Source organism: Euphorbia lathyris, chromosome 5, assembly GCF_963576675.1.
Source record: "Euphorbia lathyris chromosome 5, ddEupLath1.1, whole genome shotgun sequence".
NCBI lineage: Eukaryota > Viridiplantae > Streptophyta > Magnoliopsida > Malpighiales > Euphorbiaceae > Euphorbia > Euphorbia lathyris.
The window spans coordinates 94,876,432-94,889,978 of record NC_088914.1 but is presented as its reverse complement, the minus strand read 5'-3'; the positions used below and the strand labels follow the sequence as shown (position 1 = coordinate 94,889,978).

The 13,547-nt window shown below is 35.7% G+C and overlaps 2 non-coding genes across 2 annotated transcripts; both read left to right on the top strand.

Moving 5' to 3' along the window:
- Positions 1-11,193: 11,193 nt before the first annotated feature.
- LOC136231691 (small nucleolar RNA Z107/R87) lies at positions 11,194-11,286 on the top strand. The gene has a single exon (XR_010690060.1). It is a non-coding gene; the product is annotated as a small nucleolar RNA Z107/R87 (small nucleolar RNA).
- A 1,356-nt stretch (positions 11,287-12,642) lies between these two features.
- Positions 12,643-12,729, top strand: LOC136231415 (small nucleolar RNA R30/Z108). The gene has a single exon (XR_010689803.1). It is a non-coding gene; the product is annotated as a small nucleolar RNA R30/Z108 (small nucleolar RNA).
- Positions 12,730-13,547: the final 818 nt, after the last annotated feature.

Here is a 13,547-nt window from a genome sequence, read left to right as displayed (position 1 = left end):
CAAATTCTTACACTACATTTCTTATATCTGTGTAAAAGTCTAGAGTGATTGTTTCAATCGTCTAAAGTGTCTTAGCAAATCTTTGTATAGGACAAAACACTTATCATTTCTAGAGATAGAAAGGAGAGGCTGAGTACTCGGTTTTAGTACTCAGCGAGAGATTAGGATTGAGTAGAAGTATAGAGGAAGGTACTCTTCTCATACTCAGTTGCTGATATTGTAAAAGGTTTGAGGCTCTACCTTTAAAGAGCTCAGTAGAGGATTTGAAATCTTGGAACGTGTTCCGGGGACAAGACGTAGGCTTAGAAGAAGCCGAACCTGGATAAATCTGCTGAGTGAAGTATTTCTTACCTTTAACTCCTTATTTATATTGCTTGCTTAAAATAACCAAAAACTGACCAAGTAAAGAGGTCAAGTTGAGTTGTGCGCATTGAACGTCTGAGCTCAGGAATAGACTCTAAGTGCTATCTCCTGACTCAAGCTAAGAAACTGACCTAGTCACCTGTTGACTAAGCCAGTATCTTGCTGTTTACTCAGCGCCACAGTTCAAACCTTTTTCTTTAGAAAAAGAAGTCTGCCCTAATTGTAAAAAAAGTTTAAATAGTTCCTAACCCCCCCCCCCTTGGAACTATACTTGCAACCTTACAAGGGACCAACAAGACCCATCGGACAAAGACAATATTTGGTGCCGAGGGAGGACGGTGAGGGATAAGAAGCAAGCCCAAGGTTCTGATATCGGTATGTCAGTGCCCGCACGAGCCCGTGATGAGAGAGCTTGATTCCCTGATGCAAGATCTCAATTTGCGGACCGAAGTTTGGATTGAAGGGCGCTCATTTTTTAACACTGCTGCGTTTCGAGAAGACCATATGATCCAGAAGCTAGTAGATACCGCCAACTTCCATAGACCAGCCACAAAAGTGCTAAACTGAAATGCAAACAGATTGCCATAAAAAATATCCATGTTAACATTCATATCCAGGGTAATACCGATTATGAACTCGATTTCTTTCCAGATTCAGAATTCGTGTGACACAGTTCACACCGGGATGCAAGATGAAGCCCTCGGAGTTAGAGACGATCCAAGGTTACTGCGCCGCCATTTAAGATCCGCCAATTAGTTGCCGCACGAGAAGGCAGAGTAAAATCATTCCAAATGAACCTTTTCCAAGGTACATGGGTCGTGTTGGAGCTTAGATGTTCATAATATCTTTTGACGGTGAAACATCCCGATAAGTCCAATTCCCATATGTAGCGATCCTCCTCGTCATAACCACGGGCAACGTTAATCACATTCTGTTGCACATATTCCGGAAGAGCATCCAGATTTTGCCAAGTATCGCCCGATAAGAAATCCTCCACATTAATTTTGCGAGTTCATAGGGAGATTAATTTGGTTTTCCACCGTCGGTTTAAGCCAGGTATCCGTCCATAAGTTCAGATTCGAGTTTCTACCAATCCACCACCGGACCTACGAGTTCAATTCTGAAATTGTGTTTTTGCAGGATGACCAAATGGTAGAGGAGCCAACTATCACCTTTGGAAGACCCGATTTAGAGAGGAAACGGGTTTTCAGTAAATCAATCATGAAGCCATTCCCCTAAATAAATTCCCAGCCAAGTTTGCCAAGCAGAGATTGATTGAAACAGCCAAAATGTTTAATGCCAAGGCCGCTACCGGCCATACTTTTGCAGCAGGTGCTCCAAGATATCATGACAATCTTCCTGGTGTCTCTACAACTAGTCCAAAGGAAGTTCCGTATGCTTTTATTTAGCCGTTTTATCAATGAGTTTGGCCATTTGTAAATCATAAAAGAGTGAACCAGGGCCCCTGTTAGAACAGACTTGATCAATGTCAATCTTCCGGTGAAAGAGAGAAGTTTCCCTTTCTAATGGCTGAATACCGATAAAAAACGATCCGCTAGAGGACCAAGATGGCGAGCTTTTGGTGCGCCTTTGAACAATGGGACACCCAGGAATGTCATGGGTAAGTTGGTTTGTCGAATCCCCAAGTATGAGGCAAGGGAATTTGCTCTATGGCTCGGGACCTTGCTACCAAAAAAGACATTTGATTTCTCCCAGCCGACTCGTTGACTAGATATATCTCCATAAAACCTAAACATTTCCTTGATAGTTCTGGCATTCTGTGAGGTTGCTTTGGCAAAGAGAATCATGTCATCAGCGTAGAGGAGATGAGAGGGGAAGGACTGTCCTTTGGAGTAGAGCATGGGCGCAAGAGACCCGTTGGCTTCTAACCTGTGCATCCATCTAGTGAAGAAGTCTTCAATAATACCGAATAGTATAGGGGAGAGGGGGTCCCCTTGTCTCACACCCCTAGAACAGCCAAAGTAGCCTTTAGGGAAGCCGGCATTTATGATGGAAATCCGAGCAGAAGAGAGAATGACAGAGATCCAATTCTGAAATTTGTTAGAGAAGCCGAATGCTTTCATCACCGCTAGTAAAAATGACCAATCTAGTGTGTCAAAGGCTTTTTTGATGTCGATTTTTAGGGCCATGTTGCCTTCAAAGTACTGTCTATCAAGAACATTGACTCCTTCCGACGCAGTAGCAATACAATGGTGAATGCTCTGGTTCTTAATAAATCCGAATAAGTTTGGGGACACAATTTTAGAGGCCAGGGGGCAAGACGGTCCACCAGAACTTTAGCGATGCATGATTCCCAAGAGGGAATCAGCGTGTCACGACCGAGATTCCCCAATCTCGATCGCGACACGGGTCATTTTTGACCTGTATCCTTTCTTTCTCATTTAGTTCATGCACCTTACTGTACATTTCGAAAAATTAAGTTTTTTTATGTTCAAATGGTGTGAATTTACACCTTTTTAATCCCAACAGACATCTTGATTTGTCCTGGAATCATTATAAATAATTCAAGAAGATCAGAATTCTTTTACTTCCCATTTATTTTCATCTCTATCAGAATTCTGATTTCTTCTCAAATCTTTAAGAAAGTTACAGAACACCTTTTCTGAACATGACTACCTCTCTTAAATATTCCAAGAAAAATGTTGCTGCACGCAACAAGCGTACTGATATGTCAGAACGCTACGGAGCACTATTCTCTATTTATAATCATGATAAAGGAAGACGGTACTATCGATTCCGATACGCTATGTTCGTCGGACTAATGTATATGGACGAATTCTTGAATGATGAACTCAGGATTAGCAATGATATGGATTGCTATCTAAGGTCCAAGATACAGATTTGTATGTTTTGGGAGACATTTTCCAAGGCAACACAGTTACTTCCTCAAAATTCTTAATGGAGGGATTAGTTGCCGCATCACGTTCCAAGGACAGAAAAATTGGATACGGGAATATAATATGTGGAATTATTTTAGGAACCAAATGCGTCGTTTCGGTTCCATGAACTGATAAAGAGCCATTCCCTATCCTTGACTATGAATTCCTGGAAAGTGAGGGACTTGTCAAGAGAATTATTTTTTTTTCAAGTTGGCCCACGATTTCTTTCTTCGGAAGAAAGACAGATCTTCGTGTAAGTGAAGATTGATCGTTGCCGGGCTATGAGAATCCCAATTCAAAGGGGTGAAAATTTGGTTTAGATTGTTTAGTTTTGTTTTGTTTTAATCTGTTGAACAAGATAATGAAAATTCTTTTTATATGATACTTCTTAAGTTTTGTTATGTATATACATGTTTTTATTTTTTAATAAATTATCAAGGTTAATTCTTAGTTGTTTTTTATTCAATTTTGTTAACATTGCTAATTATTAACATATACCAGTATAAACTGCTGAAATTAAATAGTATATCTTTTGAAATTAAATAGTATATCTTTTCATATGAATCTGTATGAAATTTAATTAATTTGCTTAAGTTTTAATGTTTAAGTTTTAACTTGAATAAGTGACTAATTGAACTTCCATTAATGTACATTTATTTATTACCTCTTAGAAGATTAATTTGCATTCAATATTTATTCATTTAACTTATGTGAATTAATGAACATTGATTATACATTACCTCTAATTAAGACATTTAATGTTTCATTTCTCACAATTTAATAAGGATAAACCTTTGGTTTACCTTGTATTTAATGTTTTACTTTGTGTTTTTAAGTTTCAGGTATACATTTATTTAATTATAGGACATATTTACATAGAAAATTGCGCAAAACAGAGTTAATATGCGCGTTTTTTAGCAACCAGGTGCCGAATCTCGGTAGAGACGACCAGATCTCTACAAGTTCAGCAAAAACATGAGTTTTCAGGAGAGATTTTCTTCCTGAAAACGCCATATCGTGACCGAGATTCGTGAATCTCGGTCGCGACACGCGACCTGTAGGACGGGTATAGGCACAAATTTATCCAATTTCTAACCTTTTCCTATTCCTACACTAATTCCAAATACTTATTTTCATACCTATATATACTTATCTCTTTCACAAACTTACATCACCTCCAATTTTCACCAATTACACGCTCAAAACTCTTCCCGTTACAATTACATTTTCTTCTTCCACAATCAATTCCACACCATATCACCTTTCCTTTTTACCAAATTTTTACCTATCAACATACTTCTTTCCCAAACACAAACTCCATACACTCCATTTTTCTATATATCTCATAAATCTGACATTTAAACACCATGCCTAGACATAGGAAGGTTACTCACAAGGTTTCCTCTACCTCTAATAATTGTTTACATGTTGAAGATGAATCCATTCAACATTATTTCAGATGGGGACGGGCGGAGGTACAAGCACTTTTATGGACATAGCGCATAGTGAAACATACATTATTTACTTTTTGGTTACTCTTTCCTATGCTAAAAAGAATGAGAGGATTACATTTAGGGATTTAAGTTAAATTTATGAAGTTGGATTAGATGAATTTAATTCCAAGCACACTTCTAGAAAGCTCACTAAGGATAGTAGTAATTTCTATTTCAATCAATTTTTATCCTATTTTCTTTTTGGGCATGTTAAAAGGTACGGGTTCGAAGTCAGGATTTATTTGTTCATTTTGGATTACATCTTCAAGGGTTTTTCCGATGTTAGATTATGCCGCACTTAGAAGTATGATTAGAAGAGGAAAATTATTTCTTTACGAAATAATGGAATTAGATATGAGATTGTCTATGAAGCAATGGATGAGATGTTTGGTTTTCCTACTAGCACCTTTATTCCAAAATAAAAAACCTTTGATACACATACGGTTTGGCATTCTTTATCTAACCATGATACTTTTTATCCCAACAATACATCTAGCAAGTGGATTAGGGATAATTGTGTATTTTACTTTCACAAGTTTTTATCTTTCTCCTTGTTTGGGAGGGTTGAGAGTTTTAAAATTCAACTTAGGGATTTGTTCATGCTAGATTGTATTTTTAAAGGTCTTCAAATTGATAGCATTGGCATGCTATTCGACAATTTACACCGTGTCGCCGCATCCCACACTAGGCCAGTGCCTATGGGTAATTTTATTACCGGGATTGTTATGGGAGCACGTGGTGAATTGACGGATTTTCCAAACCTTACAAGTTTTTATCTTTCTCCTTGTTTGGGAGGGTTGAGAGTTTTAAAATTCAACTTAGGGATTTGTTCATGCTAGATTGTATTTTTAAAGGTCTTCAAATTGATAGCATTGGCATGCTATTCGACAATTTACACCGTGTCGCCGCATCCCACACTAGGCCAGTGCCTATGGGTAATTTTATTACCGGGATTGTTATGGGAGCACGTGGTGAATTGACGGATTTTCCAAACCTCACTTACTAAGGCAATTTACCTCTTTTGGCTATTCCGGCTCTTCTTCGGGCCAATTTACCAAGATAATAATAGAGTTATATTTATAGAGAGAGTAAATCCAAGCCCGTTTTATCATTACTGAGCCTTTCAATTTATAGAAGTTGGACATCTGGTATAATGTCTTCAATTCCCTTGGGTTCTTGACTAGTTGGCCATGTGGGCCTGCTCTCTGTTAGGTTTGCTTTTGGACTAGCAAAAGGGAGCAGTTTTGATGAGGTTGGCCCATGAACTCATATTCTTCATCAATTAGTCTCCTCTTGATGTGAGCAAACCATTTCGATGGGCGGTCAGGACAAGGAAGGTGGAGTGTAGTGGTTGATGTTCTATCTAGTACTTTTAGTGCAGTGCTAGTTATTACTGGTTTGTGTGAGCACCACATGTCACTCTGAGACGGTTGGTGATTGTGACTGGTAGTTGATGCGTGTTCTAAAAAAACATGAACCATTAGGAGGCATATTAAAATGTTGGGTTAGAGTGACATGTGGGTTGAGGTTACTGTTCTAAGTAATAAATAGCATGACCGTTGAGCTTCATGCCTTTTTGCTTATAAGAAGGATTGAATTTTTCTCGAAACAAATTTTCGCCATTTTTTAGTTTTACTTGAAAGAAAGAAAAGCCAAAAATAGCATAGGGAAAACCAAACCCTTGCAACTTCGTTCGTGGTAAGCGTCCTTTGGTCAAAGTAGGGCCATCTTCTTTGTTTGCAGTAAGTGATCGACAGAAAAGTGAGGTCAGTCCCCTCTCATTTTCTTTCTTAAATTTTGGGTTTTTTCGCGTGCTTTTGGGTGGATGGCGCTTGGTTGTCTCATGCACGTGTATGTCTGGTGAACCTAGTGGGAAGAAGATATGACTACTAGGTGGTGTCCTCAAGGATTTGATCTTTATTGATACTAAATAGAGCGAGTCATAGGAAAATGAAAGAGGTCAAGGTTGGAGAGGTTGTGTTGGAGGGTGACCATAATGGTGGCCAAGAAACATGGAAAGAGAAAACCACCATTAGTAAAAAGAAACCCCTTCCTACCGCATATCGGATTGGGAGGCCATACAAATTGTCCGCTCTTCCTCAGGCTGCAAGGGATAATGACCTAGTGAATGCAAATGAGATGATTATCTATGAGGAGCATTTTGAGACCGAGATGTTCCTTCCTCTACTGCCTTTCTTTGTCGAAGTTTTAATGGAATTTGACATCTGCTCGGATAGATCTAATCGAGTGGATAGAGGATGATGGTGGGGTCCTATTCTCTTTATTGGAAAACGGGTATGAGAGTGACCGATCTGGTGTTTATGAAGTTTTCAAACCAACCAAATGGGACAAGTCTTAGCACATTACCTTTGCTCACCCCAAGTTTAATGTTTTTGGTGCCCTGTCAGACAAATTATCAGAGTGGAGACAGTGATTCTTTAAGATCTCCCTTACCGATCTGGAGTTTCTGCATTCGGTTAATTAGAACTATCTTGCGGCCGATCTTGGGTCTTGCCTGGTGGAGATGAAAATGATGGCGAATGTGCTGAAGGTGGTTGAGTATGTTGATAACATCGCTACATCTCCAAAGAGAGATGTGCTGATTTTGATTGAGAACTTCATGATCGTTGGCTACCTGATATAGAATCAATGAGGGTTGGCGCATTTAGATGGATGGAAAGAATGGAGCTTGGAGAAATGGTTGAAGGCTCGGGATTTGACTAGTGGAGTTGGAGTCCATTCGAGTGACTATCGCATGCCTAAGAGAGCCACCTAGTTGACCAAAATACATGTGGCTGTCACCTAGCTCATACGTGTCATTTCGGTTAACAATGAAAGTTGACTACTACTGATGTGACAACCACGTCACTTTTCTAGTGTCTTTTTCTCTCGAAGTCGTCATAATACTTTATTGAGACAAAATTCAATGCTTAATGATTTTATTAAAACAAACTGGAGTTAAGTGACCATTTTGAAATAATCATGAATGTCAGTAACCAATGGCGCATTTAATCCAATTTATTTACTGCATTCTTCTCATGTGCTTCAAATGGTATTTTCTAAACTCATTTTACCATGTCTACTTCATTTTGTGGTGATGTTAGTACTGATTATAGCATAATTTACATATTTCACATACGATAAATACATTAAACTAAATGATACTGTTAAAAAAAATCATATATTTATAAGAGAACATCTATTCTACATTTCTATGTAGGTAAATGGGTAAATTACTTAGTTTTACGGTATGGTCACTAAACTTAAAGACGTAACATATAAATCAGTCAACTTTACACTTTCTACCATTATAGTCACTAAATTTTAATTAACGCCTCAAAATGACTGTTGATGTCTGAAAATAAAAAATTTCAAAAGTTGATAATATTCTAATTTCTAACAAACTTTAATTCTTCAATATTTTTATTTTGAGATCATTTAGATGTTGTTTGGTTAAGAAAATGAAAGTGAATGTTAGAGAGAAATATATTTGAAATTTTAGAAAATAAAAAATGTCGTTTCAAGGTAAATGTGGTTCTAGACGTACAACTTTAAATCTTACATATTTTCATTTTGAGATCGTCAATGATCATTTTGAAACATTAATTGAAGTTTAGTACTCATAATGTTAGAAAGTGTAATATTGAGTGATTTTTATGTTACATTTTGAAATTTAATCATACCATGAAAACAAATAAAATTTTATAGCCATGGGTGTAATTTACCCCAAATTTATTTAGTGCAATTTTTTCATCTGCTTGAAATGGTATGAATTATGAAATACTATTGTCTAACCTCATCTTACCTTTTCTACTACTCCATAGTGTTAATGTTACTCTCGCCATTTTGAATTATATGTCGTTTAAAAACAATCGTGTGAATTTTCTTCTTGCATGGTCATATACAGTGAAAAAACCAGTCACCAAAACTATCACCCCCTCCCCAAAAAATTCTTGAGCATCTATTGCCAATATTTGAACCTTGCAATTTTTATAGTTAGGGAAAAGGATCACCTTTTCAATACTCCCAAAAGTTGAAGCAGTTGTCATGAGACCGTCTAAATCCGATTTACTGATCACACTAGAATTATGGTGAAGTGGACCACCTCTGATGAACGACAAAGAATGATATAGTATTGCCAGAGGTGGTCCATCGATTTTACCAAAATTGTAGTGTGATCAGTAGGCTGTATTTAGACGGTCTCATGACAACCGCTTCAATTTTGGAGGGTATTAAAAAGATGATCCTTTCCCTTCATTATAAGAATCGCGTTGTTCAAATAATAACGATGGATGATCAAGAGTCTTTTGGTGATGGGTGATAGTTTTGGTGACTAATTTATTCACTGCAAAGGACAGTGCAAGAAGAAAGTTCACATAATTGTTCTTTTTGGCCCCCCCAAAACAGTAGTTCTGTCTACTTTGTTTTAAATGAAATAAGAGCTCCCTCGCTCGCTTAAGAGAGATAAAACATGAAAACAATGGAAGGGAATATGGGAGATCATGATTGAGCTAAAACATATAAGGATCATGGGAATGGAATTGGGAGAACTCATGCTCAAATAACATTAGAATTGAAATCTTAGAAATAGAAGAAGATGGAGATGAAAGAAAATAAGAACTTTAATATAATAATACTTGAGAACACGAGGTGAATACAAATCAAAGTCTGGCTTTGCAAGGTCCAAACTGTAGATTAGTTTAACCCTTGCTACACTAAGAAAAAGCTAGAAATAAAATGATGAAAATAACTTCAAAGCAAAACTGAAATTGAAATCTAACAATAATGAAAATGATCTAAAGTCTAGAGCTAACCAGCAAAGGTTCCCATTTATAAGAGTTTTGAGACTCCTATTTACATAAAAAAAAACCACCTAAAATATCTCCTTAGTCTTTAATGTTGCTGCCTTATTTTGTCATAATTGATTTGGATTGAGTAAGGAAGGTTTTAGAGTCTTTTTAGGAAGATTTGTATCTCTCTAACTTTCAAGGATGCTTCATTTTCTTTCCATAATTGATTTGAAGTTGAGTAGAGAAGAGAATCCATACTTTTTGGAAAAAAAACAAACGCTAGATAAAACAAACGGACATAAATTACAAAATCAATGTTTTCTTAGGTTTTAGGATTATCTATCTAAATGTGGCTCAAGTTTGGGGAAGAATTTTTTTTCATAGCATGTGATTATAAACCATGACTAGTTAAGTATCCTAAAATTAAGAAAATTTTGCGGTCCAAAAATCAAATGAAACCGAATCTAACGAGAAGAAATCTGGTATCTCCAATTTGGTATTGCCATGTTCTCTCGTATTAATAATTAATATTTTTTAAAATAAGATATTATATGGATACAAAGGACCGTAAAATGAAAATTATAATAAAGAAATGTATTTAGTCTAATTCTTATAAATTTAATTAAATTCAATCATTTTTAATGCGTAAATTGGTCAAATGTAACAAATAATATACACGCAATATATTATAGGAATTACGAAATCATTAAAATTATTTTACTCGTTTGATATTTAAATATGTATTTTTCGTATTAAGCGTGATGCACCATGCCATGTAACAAGCGTGCTCCCATGTGTTCTTATTTCATTGGATCTGAGACCTTCAACTTCTAAAGTGTCAGACGGCACACTCTGTCCTTTGTCCCATGTCCTTTGCGCAACTCTTTGTCTTGATCCAACAGTTACTCATTATTTACCGTACGGTTACTGGACGAACGATAGGTATTTTTCAGGGAATATTTTTTCTCCAAACCGGACGGTTCCTATGAGTCTTTCGGGTCCAAAAGGTGACATTGATTTATCCATAAAAAATGTTTTCATGAAATATTCCTAATGATATCGTTATCTTTAATCAAGATATAGTTTTGATGAAAAACTCCCCAAATAAATATGGGTAATAATTTATTACTCTCATTCTTTTTACCTAACACACTATTTAGTCCTTCTATTTTGAAAAATGCATTATAAGATCCATATTTTTTTGTCAATATTAACCCTTCGATTATTCTATCTAATTTTTTTTAAAAAAATTAACGGTCATATTTCGCATGAACAAATGGATTATTTTATATCATACTATGGTTATGACTGTTCTGAAAGTGAAAATATGTTTGATTAAAAATCTAAAAAGACAGACAAAGAGCCCAAAAAGTTAATATTGACAAATGATAGAAACCTTATAATGTGTGTTTCAAAATATGGACTAAATAATGTGTTAGGTAAAAACGATGACACTAATATATTATTATTTATAATTTGGGCTTTGATATGGGCTTTGATATGGCCCTACTCACTCTTCTATAAATAAAATAGCTCCTCACTCCTCCTTTTCATTCCAGCCGCGAGTCCGTTTCTTCATCGTCTTTGTTAATTTGGTATCCATTCTCTTTCTGTTTTGCAAATTTAATTATTTACTTTGAGAAGGAAGATCGCAGTGATGACTCAGGAAATTCAAGCTCAACAGACCGGAATGCAGGCTTCTCTTCTTCTTTCGCTTAATTTTTCTATTCTGATTTGATTTTTTTTTTTGGAGTATATGGATTTGGGGGAAATTGAGGTTGTGATGAGGATCAACAGCTCTCTCTTCCAAGTTATGTTGGGGAAATCCGCTGGTAGAATCGAACCTATAACTTCTTAGCCATCTCATAATTAGATTACTTCCTCATTTTCATATTCCTATCCATTTTTTAGTTTCGTTCATTAGATTTTGATTCTAATCGAATAATTAGATTAATTTCCTGAAAATATCAAAATTATTATGTCTTCTGTTAAATCATATCAGGTTGTCAGGTAGGGATAATAAGTAACAAAATCAATGTTTTTCCCGCTGACCTGAGCGATCTCTTCTTCTTTAGTTTAGTTTTTCGATTCTGATATGATTTGGGGGAAATTGAGGTTGCGATGAGGATGAACAGCTCCCTCTTCTGACTTATGCTGCGGAAATCCGCTGGCAGAATCCGAGTAATCTCCTTCAGATCCATTTTATAGTTTTGTTCATTAGATTTTGATCTAATCGAATAATTAGATTAATTTCCTTAATTGCAAAAAGCAGCTAGTTGATTCTGCAAATACTGTTCATGCTAATGTTCTTTAGCTTAGTTTTCGGATTCTGATTTGGGGGAAATTGAGGATCTCCTTCTCCATTTTCATATTCCAATCCATTTTATAGTTTCGTTCATTAGATTTTGATTCTAATCCAATAAGTAGATTAGTTTCCTGAAAATATCAAAATTATTCAGTCTTCTATTAAATCGTATCAGGTTATCAGGTAGGGATCATAAATAACAAAATCAATGTTATTCCCACTGACCTGAGCGATCTCTTCTTCTTTAGTTTAGTTTTTCGATTCTGATATGATTTGGGGGAAATTGAGGTTGCGATGAGGATGAACAGCTCCCTCTTCTGAGTTATGTTGCGGAAATCCGAGTAATCTCCTTCAGATCCATTTTATGGTTTGTTCATTAGATTATGATCTAATCGAATAATTAGATTAATCTCCTTAATTGCAAAAAGCAGCTAGTTGATTCTGCAAATACTGTTCATGCTAATGTTCTTTAGCTTAGTTTTTCGATTCTGATTTGATTTTTTTTTTTTTTTGGATTTGGGGGAAATTGAGGATCTCCTTCTCCATTTTCATATTCCAATCCATTTTATAGTTTCGTTCATTAGATTTTGATTCTAATCCAATAAGTAGATTAGTTTCCTGAAAATATCAAAATTATTCAGTCTTCTATTAAATCGTATCAGGTTATCAGGTAGGGATCATAAATTACAAAATCAATGTTTTCCCCGCTGACCTGAGTGATCTTCTCTTCTTCTTTGGCTTTATTTTTCGATTCTGATTTGATTTTTTTTTTGTTTGGATTTGGGGGAAATTGAGGTTGCAATGAGGCTCTTCTTAATTAAGTTGAGGAAATCCGCTGGCAGAATCGAACCTATAACTTCTTAGCCACCACTGAGTAATCTCCTTCCTCGTTTTCATATTCCCATCCATTTTATAGTTTCTTTCATTGGATTTTGATCCATTTTAGCCCCCACTGTTCACGCTTATGTTCTCTCATTGTTTTTCCTAAACATTTTCTGGTTTTAGGATTGTATATCCATCTAAATGTGGCTCAAGTTTGGGGAAGAATTTTTTTCATAGTCTGTGATTATAAACTTGACAAGTTGAGTATCCTAAAATTAAGAAATTTTTGCAGTACAAAAATCAAATGAAACCGAATCTAGGAGAAGAAATCGGGTGTCTCCAAATAATATGCACGCAATATATTATAGGAATTATGAAATCATTAAAATTATTTTACTTGTTTGAGGTGCCCGTTATGGTTACTTTGTTTTTTACAAAGTACCGTTACTTGGTGTGGTTTTCACCAAACAAAGTAACCATAGCGGACACCCTTATTTGAGGTGCCCGCTACGGTTACTTTGTTTTTTACAAAGTACCGTTACTTAATGTGGTTTTCACCATTGTTTGATATTTAAATATGTAATTTTTGTATTAATATTTCCATTCAAACTAATAGTATTGTTCACATGGACAGACTTGGTCACTAAGTCCATATAAAATTAATGAAGAAAAAATAAGTTTCATAAATTTGAGGTTTATATTAACCTTTACCCCCTCACTTATTTTCTCATATTTTTTAACAAAAATATGGTTCTACGCATGAATAACAATCGAGTAGAAGAAAATGAATAAGACATGGTGCCTTTTATGGTTACTTTGTTTTTTTATAAAATATCATTATTTGATGTGTTTTCACCATTGGATGATGGAGTAT